The sequence below is a fragment of the Procambarus clarkii genome, chromosome 28 (genome assembly GCF_040958095.1).
Source record: "Procambarus clarkii isolate CNS0578487 chromosome 28, FALCON_Pclarkii_2.0, whole genome shotgun sequence".
NCBI lineage: Eukaryota > Metazoa > Arthropoda > Malacostraca > Decapoda > Cambaridae > Procambarus > Procambarus clarkii.
Window position 1 is genome coordinate 33,287,436 of NC_091177.1, and position 13,513 is coordinate 33,300,948.

General features: G+C 40.1%; 1 long non-coding RNA gene across 1 annotated transcript in view; it reads left to right on the forward strand.

Moving 5' to 3' along the window:
• The first annotated feature begins 9,638 nt into the window (after window positions 1-9,638).
• LOC138369401 (uncharacterized) overlaps window positions 9,639-13,513 on the forward strand; it is a 5,383-nt gene continuing 1,508 nt past the window's right edge. The window contains exons 1-2 of the long non-coding RNA XR_011229823.1: window positions 9,639-9,767; window positions 12,815-12,921. This is a non-coding gene — a long non-coding RNA (uncharacterized lncRNA). The remainder of the gene's footprint in view (window positions 9,768-12,814; window positions 12,922-13,513) is intronic.

Consider the following 13,513-nt stretch of genomic DNA (forward strand, 5'->3'; position numbering starts at 1 on the left):
GGATATGCGTATGGAAATGTCAAGACGCACAAGCCTGGAAACCCACTTCGGCCAATCATTAGCCAGATACCCACACCCACGTACAGATTGGCAAAGCGACTCAACGGCCTGCTGACTCCTTATGTTCCTTGCGCCTTCAGCCTGAAGTCTCCAAAGGAATTTGTGGACTTACTGCGGGGCGCACGGGCCACAGGGATAAGAGCCTCGTTGGACGTAGAATCGCTGTTTACTAACGTACCTGTGGACGAGACAATCGGAATGATAGCCGACAGAGTGTATCGTGATCCAGCCTGTACTCCTCTTGACATGCCAGAAAGTATTCTGAGGAAACTACTCCAAGCTTGTACTAAAGAGGCACCCTTCTTGAGCCCGGATGGGCATATGTATAAGCAAGTAGATGGGGTCGCTATGGGTTCTCCCCTAGGTGTCCTGTTTGCAAACTTCTACATGGGTACCATCGAGCAAAAAGTCTTAGTCGACATGAACTTGAAACCGGCCATATACTGCAGGTATGTTGACGACATTTTTACACAGGTACCTGAGGTCAGACATCTGCAGGAGCTGAAGGAGGCATTTGAGCAGAGTTCCGTGCTGCGTTTCACTTACGAGACGGAAAAGGATGGGAAGCTGCCTTTTCTAGATGTAACAGTCATGGAAAAGGGCGGAGGTTTCCACACTGCAGTTTACACAAAGGAAACAAACATAGGAATGTGCCTAAATGCCAACAGCGACTGCCCTGACAGGTACAAGAGGAGTGTTGTTAACGCATACGTCGACCGTGCTCTCAGCCACAGCTCAGAATGGAAGCAAGTCGACGAAGAACTCTGTAGGGTAAGGCAGGTTCTAGTCAATAACGGCTTCTCCAATGGTTTCATCGAAGACATCATAAGAAGGAAAGTGAAAAGCCATGCAACCTCCGAAGAGACAACTAACACAACACCTATACCCCCTATTAGACTATTTTACAGGAACTTCTTTTCCACAGCTCATAAAACAGAGGAAAGGGTCCTGAAAGATATTGTTAATAGAAACGTTATCCCTACAGACAAAAATCAGAGGATACAACTGACGATTTACTATAAAACCAGAAAAACGGCCAGCCTACTCATGAGAAACTCTCCAGACACGAAACAGAACGCTTTAAAAGAGACTAACGTCGTCTATGCCTTCAAATGCCCACTTGGGGACTGTAAGCTCCAAAAAACCCAGTATATAGGCAAGACAACAACATCTCTTTCTAGGCGTTTAACGATGCATAAACAACAGGGCTCCATTAAGGAACATATAATCTCTTCCCATAACCAAACCATCGCCAGAGAAATCCTAGTAAACAACACAGAAATCATCGATAGATACAGCGATAGCAGGCGGCTTGACGTTTGCGAGGCACTACACATCAAGAAGTCAACACCAGCAATCAACAGCCAATTATTGCACAACTATATTCTACCCACCTCAAGACTCCGCTCCAATATAGAAGCATCAAGAAATATGGACCAATAGGCTTTCTACAAACACTTCTATTCAATATCCACTGTTTCGTGTTCTGTCTTGTGTTGATACTTTTAATACCCTATTAATATCCTCTAATGCCACATCATCCTTCCCACCTCACTCAAATGTAATGCCACATCACCCTTCCCACCTCACTCAAATGTAGATATAAAATCAGGGAAACGCAAGTTCTAATCAGTTGTGTATTTGTGAAGTCTTTGAAAATGTAATAAGTTTTACGAAACGCGCCCGTGTCGCGTCAGACTAGAAATAAAAATGAATTTTGGAGAAGTGATTTTTGATTTACCTCCAACAGTGAAGCATAATGTACGAAAGATTGAGAAAATTCGTGTTAGAATTATTAATCTTACTTTTTCGGTCATATTTAATAAAATATGTCTACAGGAAAGACTGCTACCAAAATATACTAATATATATATATATATATATATATATATTGTGACGGTAACGCGTTGGTGTTCGGCTGTTTAAGGCTAGGGGTATGGCCTCGTCACATAGTTATAAAAAAAAATAGAAAACTGGAACTTCGTCTGTGGTAAGGTAAGGAGAAGACACACAAAACACAAGTAAACTTTAACAATGAAATTTTAATTACGTTAAAGAAATCAAAACATGAATAAAATGCACAAACAAATTCGTATAATAAAATCAATCAATCAAAAGAATAAGAATAATTAAATGACACAATGAAAAGTTACGTTAAGACAAAAATAACAAGAAGTGCAATACAAAAATAAAGGTAAGGTGCTGGAATATTGGCTTTAAGCTACCACCTCTCTCAGTATACGCTAACGTCTAGCCGGGAGGAGTGGTAACCGCGGAAGCACAGAATATTCTGAGGTCTGAGGTCGTGGCGACCCCAGACATCAAGTAGTATGGGGGGGGGGGGCGAGTGCAGTTGCAGCCAGACCGGCGACCAATCAGCGGAGCCGGTAGTAAGACAGGTAGTTTGGCGGTTTGAGTCCGAGCAGGTGTCCGTGGCTGCATACGTTTTGCTCTCTGGCAAACCTTGCTGGTGTTGTTGTCGTTGTTGGACATTTCTTCCATAGTAGTTTTATATAGATTGTTGCGACGTATTTGTAGAGGGAAGAGCAGGCTCAATCTCTTGAAGGAGATTATTGTCACAACTCTCCCCTGAAGCCTGCGGTTCTGGAAGAAGTACGTCGTTATGTGGTGGAGTAATGGATGGAGTCGCTTCTGCTTCATAAACTCTGGAGAGGGCATCGGCTATGGTGTTGTCAGAACCCTTGATATAGCGGATCTCCAGGTTGAAGTCTTGTAAATACAGAGCCCATCGTAGAAGACGCTGGTTGGAGAATTGGGCTTGATGTAGGAAGCGGAGAGGGTTGTGGTCTGAGAAGATGGTGGTAGACCTGGCGCCTTGTAGGTATGGAGCGAAGTGTTGGAGGTTCAGGACGATGGATAGTAGCTCCTTTTCAATAGTGCTGTAGTTCCTCTGGTGTGGTTTCAGTTTGTAGCTGTAGTAGCTGACAGGTAGAACCTCCTCGCCTCGTTGTTGCATCAGGACACCACCAACGCCGGTACCACTGGCGTCGACATGAAGGACGAAAGGCTTGGTGATATCTGGAGAGGCGAGAATGGGGTTAGAACAGAGGAGGAATTTGAGTTGTTCGAAAGCAACGGTTTGCTGCATGGTCCAATTATACCGTTGCTTGGGACTGGTTAATAGAATTAGAGGTGTGGCGACTGTACTGAAATTCCTCACAAACCTACGGTAGTAAGAGGCAAGACCAAGGAAGCGCAGGAGCTGCTTCCTGGTGGTAGGCTGTGGATACTGTTGGATGGCTTGAGTGTGTGAGTCTAACGGAGCTATGCTGCCACTCCCAATAACATGACCCAGATAACGCACTTTACCTTTCGCGAAAGTGGACTTGCCCAGGTTGATGGTGAGGCCGGCTGTCAGTAGCTTGGACAACAGACGTCGCAGCTGGAGCAGATGTTCACTCTAGGTGTTGGAGGCTACGACGATATCGTCCAGGTAGGCGTATGTGTTATCCAAGCCCTGGATGACACGGTTGACAGCTCTTTGAAAGGTGGCCGGGGCATTACATAGTCCGAAAGGAAGGCGTTCATATCTGAAAAGTCCAAAAGGAGTGATGAAGGCAGATATCTCTTTAGCGCGCTCCGTTAGACACACTTGATAGTACCCCTTAAGCAAGTCCACTTGGGACAAGTACTGGGCACTACCAATGGCATCAAGGATGTCATCTATCCTTGGCAAGGGGTAAGTATCCTTGGCAAGGGGTAAGCATCCTTGACAGTGACATTGTTCAGTTTACGATAGTCAGTGCATAACCGCACCTTACCTTGGGGTTTGGGCACCAAGATACAAGGTGAGGCCCAGGGAGACTCACAAGGTGTAGCCAGTCCATGATCCAAGAGGTACTGCACCTCAGCACGCATGACTTCCTTCTTGCTCGGGCTGATTCGGTAGAAGGGTTGACGAATCGGCCGGGTGTCGGGGAGCAGTTGGATGTCGTGCTGGGTAACATTACACTCTTGGGGGTCATCTCGGCACAACTCTTGATGTTCTCTGAAGATCTTGACGAGAGGTGCACTATGATTATCCTGAAAGTATTTGGGAAGATCATTAAGGATTTCGGAATTAGAAAGCGCTGACTCCTTGTCAGTGCTTTCGGGAGGAGAAGCTGGGAAGGTCTCACTGTGGATGTAGGGTTCTGTGTAGGTGGAATAGTTAATTAGGACAGTGGGAGGAGTACCATTATATTGCTTCAGGAGGTTGACGTGGCACAGCTGGGTCTTCCGCCGCCTATCTGGAGTCTCTATTACGTAGTTGTTATTATTCCTGCACTCTTTGACGCAGTAGGGTCCTGAAAACCTGTTTTGTAAAGATGAACCTGGGATAGGGAAATAGGCAAGGACGAAGTCTCCCGGCTTGAATTTTCTTACTTTGCTGGTCTGGTCGTAATGAGTCTTCATTCTCACCTGGGCTTTCAATAGATTATCATGGGCAAAACGGTGGACTCTCTCGAGAATGTGTTGAAGGTTTTGAAGAAACTGGGGCACATTCTGATGCTCACTGAAGGTGGCATCGCGGAGAGAGTCTTTGAAAGCCTTAAGGGGAGTACGGCACTTACGGCCGTAGAGCATCTCATAAGGAGATACTCCTAGGGACTCATTGGGGAGACTTCTGAAAATACACATTATAAGGTCAATCTGCTTATCCCAATCCTTCGAGGTTTCACTACAAAACTTTTTCAAGAGTGCTTTGATAGTCTGATGACTACGTTCAAGAGAACCCTGTGAAGCAGGATGATACCCAGCAAACACAAATCATCTACACAACGTTCGCCTATCTCTTGCCATAGGTGTGGGAATGATTTGCATTGAGAATGGTGCAGGAGAGCCTTTGAGAAACTTTTACTCAAAAAATCCAAACACAAAGGTTTAATTATAAATTGTTTTTCTACAATTATTTTCTTCCAAATGTAAAACAAATAGTTTTTACATGTTTAAATATAAAATTTATGGTGTTTTTTTGTAAAATTCATTAATAAATTGTGAATGATATATATTGGCTGAGTGAAACCTTTATAATCCATTTAGTTATAATTTGAACAGAAAAAAGTATTTTTCCAAATTTTCTAAAAATTGCTCTTTTTAACACAATTTGACTCCTTATACATTCCACTAAACACTATATCATGTTTAAATATATAATTTATGTATTATTCTCTAAAATAATTTATATAAATTATATAAGTTGCTGGAAAGTGGTGTTAAGGATTTTGAAAACATTTTGTTGTGTTAATATGTTCTTATTAACTATGTCTCAAGTTCACAGTTTATCAAACAAGAATATTAACATTCGTCAACTCTTAAAATCTTATATGTTATCTTGCTGGTGCAAAAAAGGGTGAATCTTTAGGAACAGCTATAGTATCTATATATCACAAATGGTGTTTTCCCTAACTCAAACAATGTAGGGTTTATTATTCTACACATATTTCTAATGACTCTTAGATGTTTACATTCTCTGAAGTATAATTGTGAAGGCTGTGTCCATCACTCTCAACACAGATTCTTAAACTCGTCTCTGCAGGTTCAACTATATAATTAGTTTCCATTTTGAATTTCCATGGACATTTGTATCCAAAATGAAACCAATGTGGTTTCCTTCAGCGCCTTCAGCCAGCACATTTGCTCATTCATTTCCACAGATTCCAACAAGGTAGGGGATTTACAGAAATTTGTATATTCATATTGTTATATATTAAAAATATGAATGCAGTTCAATATGATAAGACAAATACATGAGTTTATGATAAATTCGTTTTCTGTGATATACCATTGATATGCTCTTTTTTTCTTTAAACGGCAGACTAAACTAAAGTGCTCACATCAACAGATTTGATGTATAAATGGTCAACGCTCAACAGAGTTAGTATAAATGTATTAGTATAAATCTTACTTGTCTCATTGTTAATTCACATTCAATGTCAACTTGTGGTTTTGATGTGGCACGTTTGGCCAAGACACCCCACCCCATTATGCACCCCATACCCATCTTGTGGGCGGTTGTGGAAAGGGTTACAGAGGCACATAATGGGCTCAGGGACTGAACCCCACAATTCATTTAGCTAAGCAAGTTACAATCTTGATGAGCTAGTTACAAAATTCAATATAAGTCATCACATCAACAATGGGTTCGAGATCGACCTCAAGTACAGGTTCTAAATTAAGCAACTGACATATGTGGAGAGCTAGTATCAAAATTTATATGTTTGTCCTGCACACCGTCCCCCATCCAGTGGGCAGCGGTGGATAGGTTACAATCACTTAGTTGTTATCTACAGTTAGCAAACTGGGGATATTTGGCTAAAATTTCTGGTAGCAGATCATTTTGAATGAAATATTGACACATCGCTGGAACATTGGTTATAGAATTGTCTCTAAATTCATGTATCTTTTCGCACTCCATCACATAGTGACGGAGGGTGTGCGAATAATTTTGTTGACACAGTTTACATTTGGTCAGGTCTACATCAGCAGATAATGAGAATTCCCAGAGATACTTGTAACCGAGTCTAAGCCGAGCAGTAGTAACATCTAGAAGTCTGCTGATTTTATTGGATGATCCATAGATGTGTGGCTCCTCTTGTATGATATGTATGATAGATGGAATTACTAGTTCCAGTTTCTAGGCAGGCGATGAGTACTCACAATAACCTTAATTAAGCGTCAAAACAAAAATGTGTATACTCTTTTTACTCTCCTGACCTTAGTTCTCGAGCTATGTATTTCATTTTGGTACCAACGTGTTCGCAATAACATTCTCTAGAAGAAAATCAGCAAAAACGGTCACCAAAAGTTATATGAATACCAGCACCCAATAAATACCTACGTAGATGACTCGCCGTGAGTGCCCAAGAGCAACAAAATGTTTTTACTCTTGGGATTGTTATCACTTCCACACTTGTCCTACAGCGTTAATTTTGGTATCAATGTACTCGCAATGAAATTCCCAACACGGTGATATGAATATAAACGTAGAATAATGGTCGCTGCCCACCCGCAAGAGTGTGGGAAGTGGCGGAACTGTTACCCAGTATTGGTGACAAGACGACACATGGGCGATACAGTGCTTTGAAAGTTTATAATTATATCACTGTCCTGACATTATTATTGTATGTACGTCATTCATTTTTGTGCCAATGTTTTCGCAATAGAATGTTCTATGAGCCCGTAGGTAAAAAAGAGCAACAAAGCGTAAGATAGAATAGCACCATATATAAAACAACGCTGGTACATATCAGTGAGCGTCAAACACACACGAAATGTGTGTGTTTGATGGTGGTCAAACGATGTTTGATGTGTTTGATCAGGTGATGTCCTGATCCGCATAATTAAAGTATGAATTATGTTGAGAAAAAATAAGAAAAAAGGGAAAAAACAGGGGTGGGAGAAACATGACAGGAAAAGAGTAAAAATACAATTTGGTCAACAAAACAGCATTGTTTAAAATAAAAGATATGGATTGACATTTTGGGGGTTAGGTTGGTAGGTTACATTGAGTTAATTAGGTAGTACTTAGTGTTTATCTGTTATAGATAGGAGCTGCCTGGTATGGGCCAATAGGCCTTCTGCAGTTACCTTTGTTTTTATGTTTTTGCCCTGTAACCTAAATGGTTAGAGAGGCACATATATGGGCTTAGGGACTGAACCCCACACTACATTTAGCTAAGCTGGTTACAATCTTGATGATATAGTTACAAAATTCTGTATAAGTCGTCACATTATCAATGGGTTCGAGATCAACCACAATTTCCTGAATAGATATAACAAAGGGGATATTAATAGGGTATTAAAATTGTCAACACAAGATAGAACACGAAACAATGGGTATAAATTGGATAAGTTTAGATTTAGGAAAGACTTGGGTAAATACAGGGTCAGTAACAGGGTTGTTGATTTGTGGAATTTTTCTTAACTTATAAATTTATCTTTATTTATCTTAAACTGGTTGGGAGAGGTACAGTTTTTAACATAATTGGGAAGGTCATTCCACATTCGAGGTCTCTTGATTTGTAAAGCATTTCTAGTTTGACTAAGTCGTACTCTTGGAATATCAAATAGGTATTTGTTTCTGGTGTGGTGCTCATGGGATCTGTTACAACCTTCTAGGAAGCTTTTAAGGTCAGGATTGACATTACAGTGCAGCGTTTTATATATATAAAATACACATGAGAGTATGTGCAGGGACTTAATATCTAACATATTCAGAGATTTGAGTAAGGGGTCCATATATACTGCCCGGTTGCCTGAAATGCTATATAGGCCTACTATAGTGGCTTTAGGTATTGTATGCACTAGCTCTATCTATAAATCCAACATTATGTTTGTAAATCAACTATGTATGTATGAAAAAAAATGACTAATACGTTCGGCGAATGACTTTGACTTCAACTTCACTTTGACTTCGTTCATGTCATCGTATTTTCCGTAATATATAAAGGTTATGACAATGCAATTATATTATTGTGTGCAAATAAGTTTGAAATTTCATGTACCCTAAAAATATTAAAATAAAGAATAAGAATAATTAAATAATTGTTGTAGTAAATTGTCACACGTTCATCATACGCAAACGAACACACAGTTTGGAGCGTCAGTACAAGACCGCCGCCATTTTAAAACACGGCTTCGAATGTAAGTAATGTTTTTCTCGTACTAACACTGTGTTATACAATAGATTTGGTCTTGAATTCACAAATTTAGTTGTTACATCTGACAGAGTATGTTAGACGGTGTAATGCTGGTCCATGTTAACGTATTTGTGGGCTTGGTTGGTTTAAATGTGGAGGCGAGGCCTGGCAGTGCTGGTGTATGTGGAGGCGAGGCGAGGCCTGGCAGTGCTGGTGTATGTGGAGGCGAGGCCTGGCTGTGCTGGTGAGTATGTGGAGGCGAGGCCTGGCAGTGCTGGTGTATGTGGAGGCGAGGCCTGGCTGTGCTAGTGTGTATGTGGAGGCGAGGCCTGGCTGTGCTAGTGTGTATGTGGAGGCGAGGCCTGGCAGTGCTGGTGTATGTGGAGGCGTGGCCTGGCTGTGCTAGTGTGTATGTGGAGGCGAGGCCTGGCAGTGCTGGTGTATGTGGAGGCGAGGCCTGGCTGTGCTAGTGTGTATGTGGAGGCGAGGCCTGGCTGTGCTAGTGTGTATGTGGAGGCGAGGCATGTACAACACTCCCCAATAGGAAGAAAACCCACTGGGTTCTAGGCTAGGTTAGGCTTATCTGTAATAATTGAATTAAGCCTAGCAAAGCCTAGAACCTAGTTCAGTAATTTAAAAAATGTTGTAACTTGAAAAATGCCATTCAATACATTACACAATTTAAATATTTTCAGGCAATCAACACAACCCTCATGTTGGCTAACCCTCTCTCATGTTGGTCAATAATTTAATTATTTTTTTATGGAGTAATCTTTGCTGTTGAAATGTAGTCTTTTTGAGACTACATTTCAAATGTAGTGTGTGTGGAGGCGTGTATGTTAGGTATTACCTAATATACACGGTGTAATATATCTATCTGTGTGAAATAGATTAAATCCATTTATTTGATATTCAGCTAATAGTTCTGTATTTTCTACATTCATCCATGTTTTGGTAAGTGCAATAATATGTATTGTTTCATTGCAGATTAGAGATTCAAGATAGTTCTAGATTTCCGAAGTACTGAAACGCGCGCCATACAGGCTTGGTGGATCTAGGTGCAAGGTAAAATTATTTACATTTACTTTTGTATTTATGTTTTGTATTTATATGCATATATGCATTTATATGCATTATTCTATAGAATAATAGATCTCGTAATAATTTTGCAAAAATAGTGGCATTTACTATTTTTAAAAGATTATTAAAAAATTTACTGATATGGTGCATTCGGAAGGGCGAAGAGGGAGAACGGCCTGTTGACATAGCTCGGGTGCAGGGGGGGGGGGGGGGTTGTGTAAAAGCCTGGTTTGTGCCTCGGAGAGGCTATGGGATCCAGTAAGTTCAGTAGAACTTCGGTTTCAACCCTTTTACCCTGTTGTAGCTCAGTCGATTAAGGCAGTGTCTGGGATGCTCCCGGACGCAGGTTCGAATCCTCGTCACGGCCCTTGTGGATTTGTTCATTTGATGCATCACGTTATTGTGATCTGTGTGTGTAATTCTTCACTTGCTACAGCAACAGGAATGTGTGTGTATGTATTTGTGTTGTTGAATATGACCGAAAGTGTAAGATTAATGATTCTAACACAAATCGTCTGAATATTTGTTTTTCTTCACTGTCGAGAGTAGTTAAAAAAATTTACTCGAGTTTATTTTCACACTTTATTTATGGTCCTTAAGTCCCTCTCCTTAATGCTGCTGCTGTTTCTCGCATCTTTGCATCGCTTGTATGTTTGGGGGTTTGGCCTCTTGCTATATATTGATTCCATTTGTGTGTGTTTGGGTCTCAGGCCCTCTCGCAATTTCTGTTGAACAAACCCCTTTTCCTAGTTCTGCATCTCTCCTTTGGTACAAATTTTGTTGTGCTTTTATCATATATTTCACAAAACTTGACATACATTTCATTTACTTCATGTCCTATCAGCAAGTGTTTGTCAAATTCTTTAAGGAAAGTTTATCATCCTGATTGCAGATCTCTAGCGATATTATGTCAACTTCTTGTGGATTCGCAATCATTATTTAATTTACCTTTAGGTGTTCTTTCACCAGCACAGCAACACTGTACCTCTCCCAACCAGTTTAAGATAAAAACTAAGTACTAACTAATTAACTCAATGTAACCTACCTTACCCCCAAAATGACAACCCATGTCTTCTATTTTAAACAATGCTGTTTTGTTGACCAAATTGTATTTTTGTTTTTTTCTGCAATGTTTCCCCCCCCCCACCACTCTACCACCACATTGAGTTTAGTAGCTCTGTGCACGTCAGGTGCTGTTTAATATACAGACCTACTCCTCCATTTGACCTAGTTTCTCTATCACATCTATATCACTTTGTGCTTTAGCCCTGGTGGAGCTTGGTCCACCAGGCTGTTGTTTGGAGTGGCCCGCAGATCCACATACAGTCTGCATATGATATACAGTCTGTTGATCAATTAAACTACAGTAGTTAGTTTTTATCATCCGAATGCACCAATATGTGTTCATTCTTCCCAGATGAAGGAACTAGGTAATATTCATCATCTGAATGCACCATCTGATGCTTTAACACACTCATGATACACGAGAGGTTTAAAAAACTTTTAAAACTTTTAAAACTTTTTGACCTATGTATTTAAAAGCAATTCTAAAGTTAAAAAGTGTAGCATAGGCCCCTCGCAGAATGTTCTTAATATGATCCTCAGGTTATAGTTTTCTATCTAAAACCACCCCTAGATCTCTTTCTTGATCAGAATTCTTTATAGATCTCAGTGGCTCGATCATAGAAACTGCTCTAAATCCTTGTTGGCCTGGATTGTGGAGGTCATTGGTCTCTATAAAACTAGTAATCTGACTCCTGATCACTCTCAAATAATTTTATTATGTGGGATGTTAGTGCAACTGGTCTATAATTCTTTGCCAATGCTTGTGTTGTGTTGTGTTGTTTTGGTAGTGATGTGCAATGTGTTGTTTTGGTAGTGATTCGTCCAGTTCTGGTAGTAGTGCGGTTGTTGTGTAGTGTAGTACTTGTGTGCTTGTTAATGACTTGTATTCCAGTCTTGTGGGTATCTCCTTTCCCCTACGGGCCAACTGCTTTGTTCTTACCTAGCATTTTGCTTTGTTTGGGTATGAATGTTTGTGTGCCGTATATTTTGCAAAATTTGCCATATATCTCATTATTTACTCCTCTGCCTAGCAACAAGTCTGTCTAATTATACTCATTAACTGTTTTTCAAAGTTCCCCATAGTGTCCTTTATTGAAATCGAGTTCATGAACCGTTTCAATGTTCTTATTTTCTTCTAGATTATATCTTAAAGTATATTTAAATGTTATTGTTATTATTGTTATTAAATGTTATTGTGACATTGCATTGCAATTGAGCTATGTTGTTTACCATACCGTTCATTTCGTGAGTATAAGTATAGATGCCACACTTGTGACAGGTAAAACCATGCCTTTTTTGAAAAACAGCACCGTCTGTTGCACGTAAGAGCAACCCACACTATATTATGTTGCGATATTATTTCAATATTTCCGATTGTATTGATAATTTGAATTTTCATAGATTTCAATTTATTTTCATTTCGATTTAATAATTTTGTGTGACATTGCATTGAAATTGAGCTGTGTTGTTTACCATACTGTTCATTTCATGAGTATAGTTTATTTTTTTATTTTTTTCATTTCATTTTTTTAGCTGTTCTTATTTTTCAGTGATGGGAATATCAGATCATTTGATGTTCCCAATTTTCTGATGGAAGCATCAGACCATTATAGAATGCATCGGATGAGGTAGTTTGGAATGGTGGGGAGGACGAGAGGGGGGTATGGTGGGGAAGACGAGGGGACAGAGGAGAGGGTAATGGTGGGGAGGACGAGGGGACTGGGGAGTTGGGGATGGTGGGGACAGGGGAATGCTGGGGAGGACAAAGGGACAGGTGAATGGGAGATGGTGGGGGAGGAAGAAGGACAGGGGAGGGGAAAATGGTAAGGAGGACGATGGGACAGGGAAGTGGGAATAGTGGGGATGATGTGGGGACAGGGAAGTGGGAAGGACGAGAGGACTGTGGAATGGGGAATAGCAAAGTGAATTATAATTATATATATTAATTAATTCTTATAAATTTCCAGAAGCCTGTATCAACACCCACACTAATGCAACTGAAAGAGATGTTGAGACAAGTATTGCTGATATGTTGAAGAACGCCCCAAACAAACTCGGTGGAAACAGATACAAGGTAAAGTTTGCCAATTTGCTGTAGTCTAATTCAATTTCTTTTTAGTAATCTTCGAGAACATTTATGCTATGAATAAGATAAAATAATGTAACTGATTTTGATTTATTTACTATTTATTATTTATTTACCGTTATTAGTATAATAGATCTCGTAATAATTTTGCAAAAATAATGGCATTTACTATTTTAAAAAGCTCGGGTGCAGGGGGGGGGGTTATGTAAAAGCCTGGTTTGTGCCTCGGAGAGGCTATGGGATCCAGTAAGATCGTCCTTCCTTTCCTCCCTAGAATCTGGATGTAGCAGGTGCTCAATTGTCAAAAGTGAAAAATTGGTTTTGTCTTCCGAATGCACCATTTCTGTAAATTTGCTAATAATCTTTTAAAAATAGTAAATGCCATTATTTTTGCAAAATTATTACGAGATCTATTATACTAATAACGGTTTGATAAAATACAGTAGACTGCCTACTGGATAATAGTTCCAGTCCACCTGTAGACAGGGATCTCACATCAGCTTGTATATTATACAAGGATAAGATTTGATAAATTCAGTTATTTGACTGAACACTGGCTCTGTTTAAATCAGAGATTTAA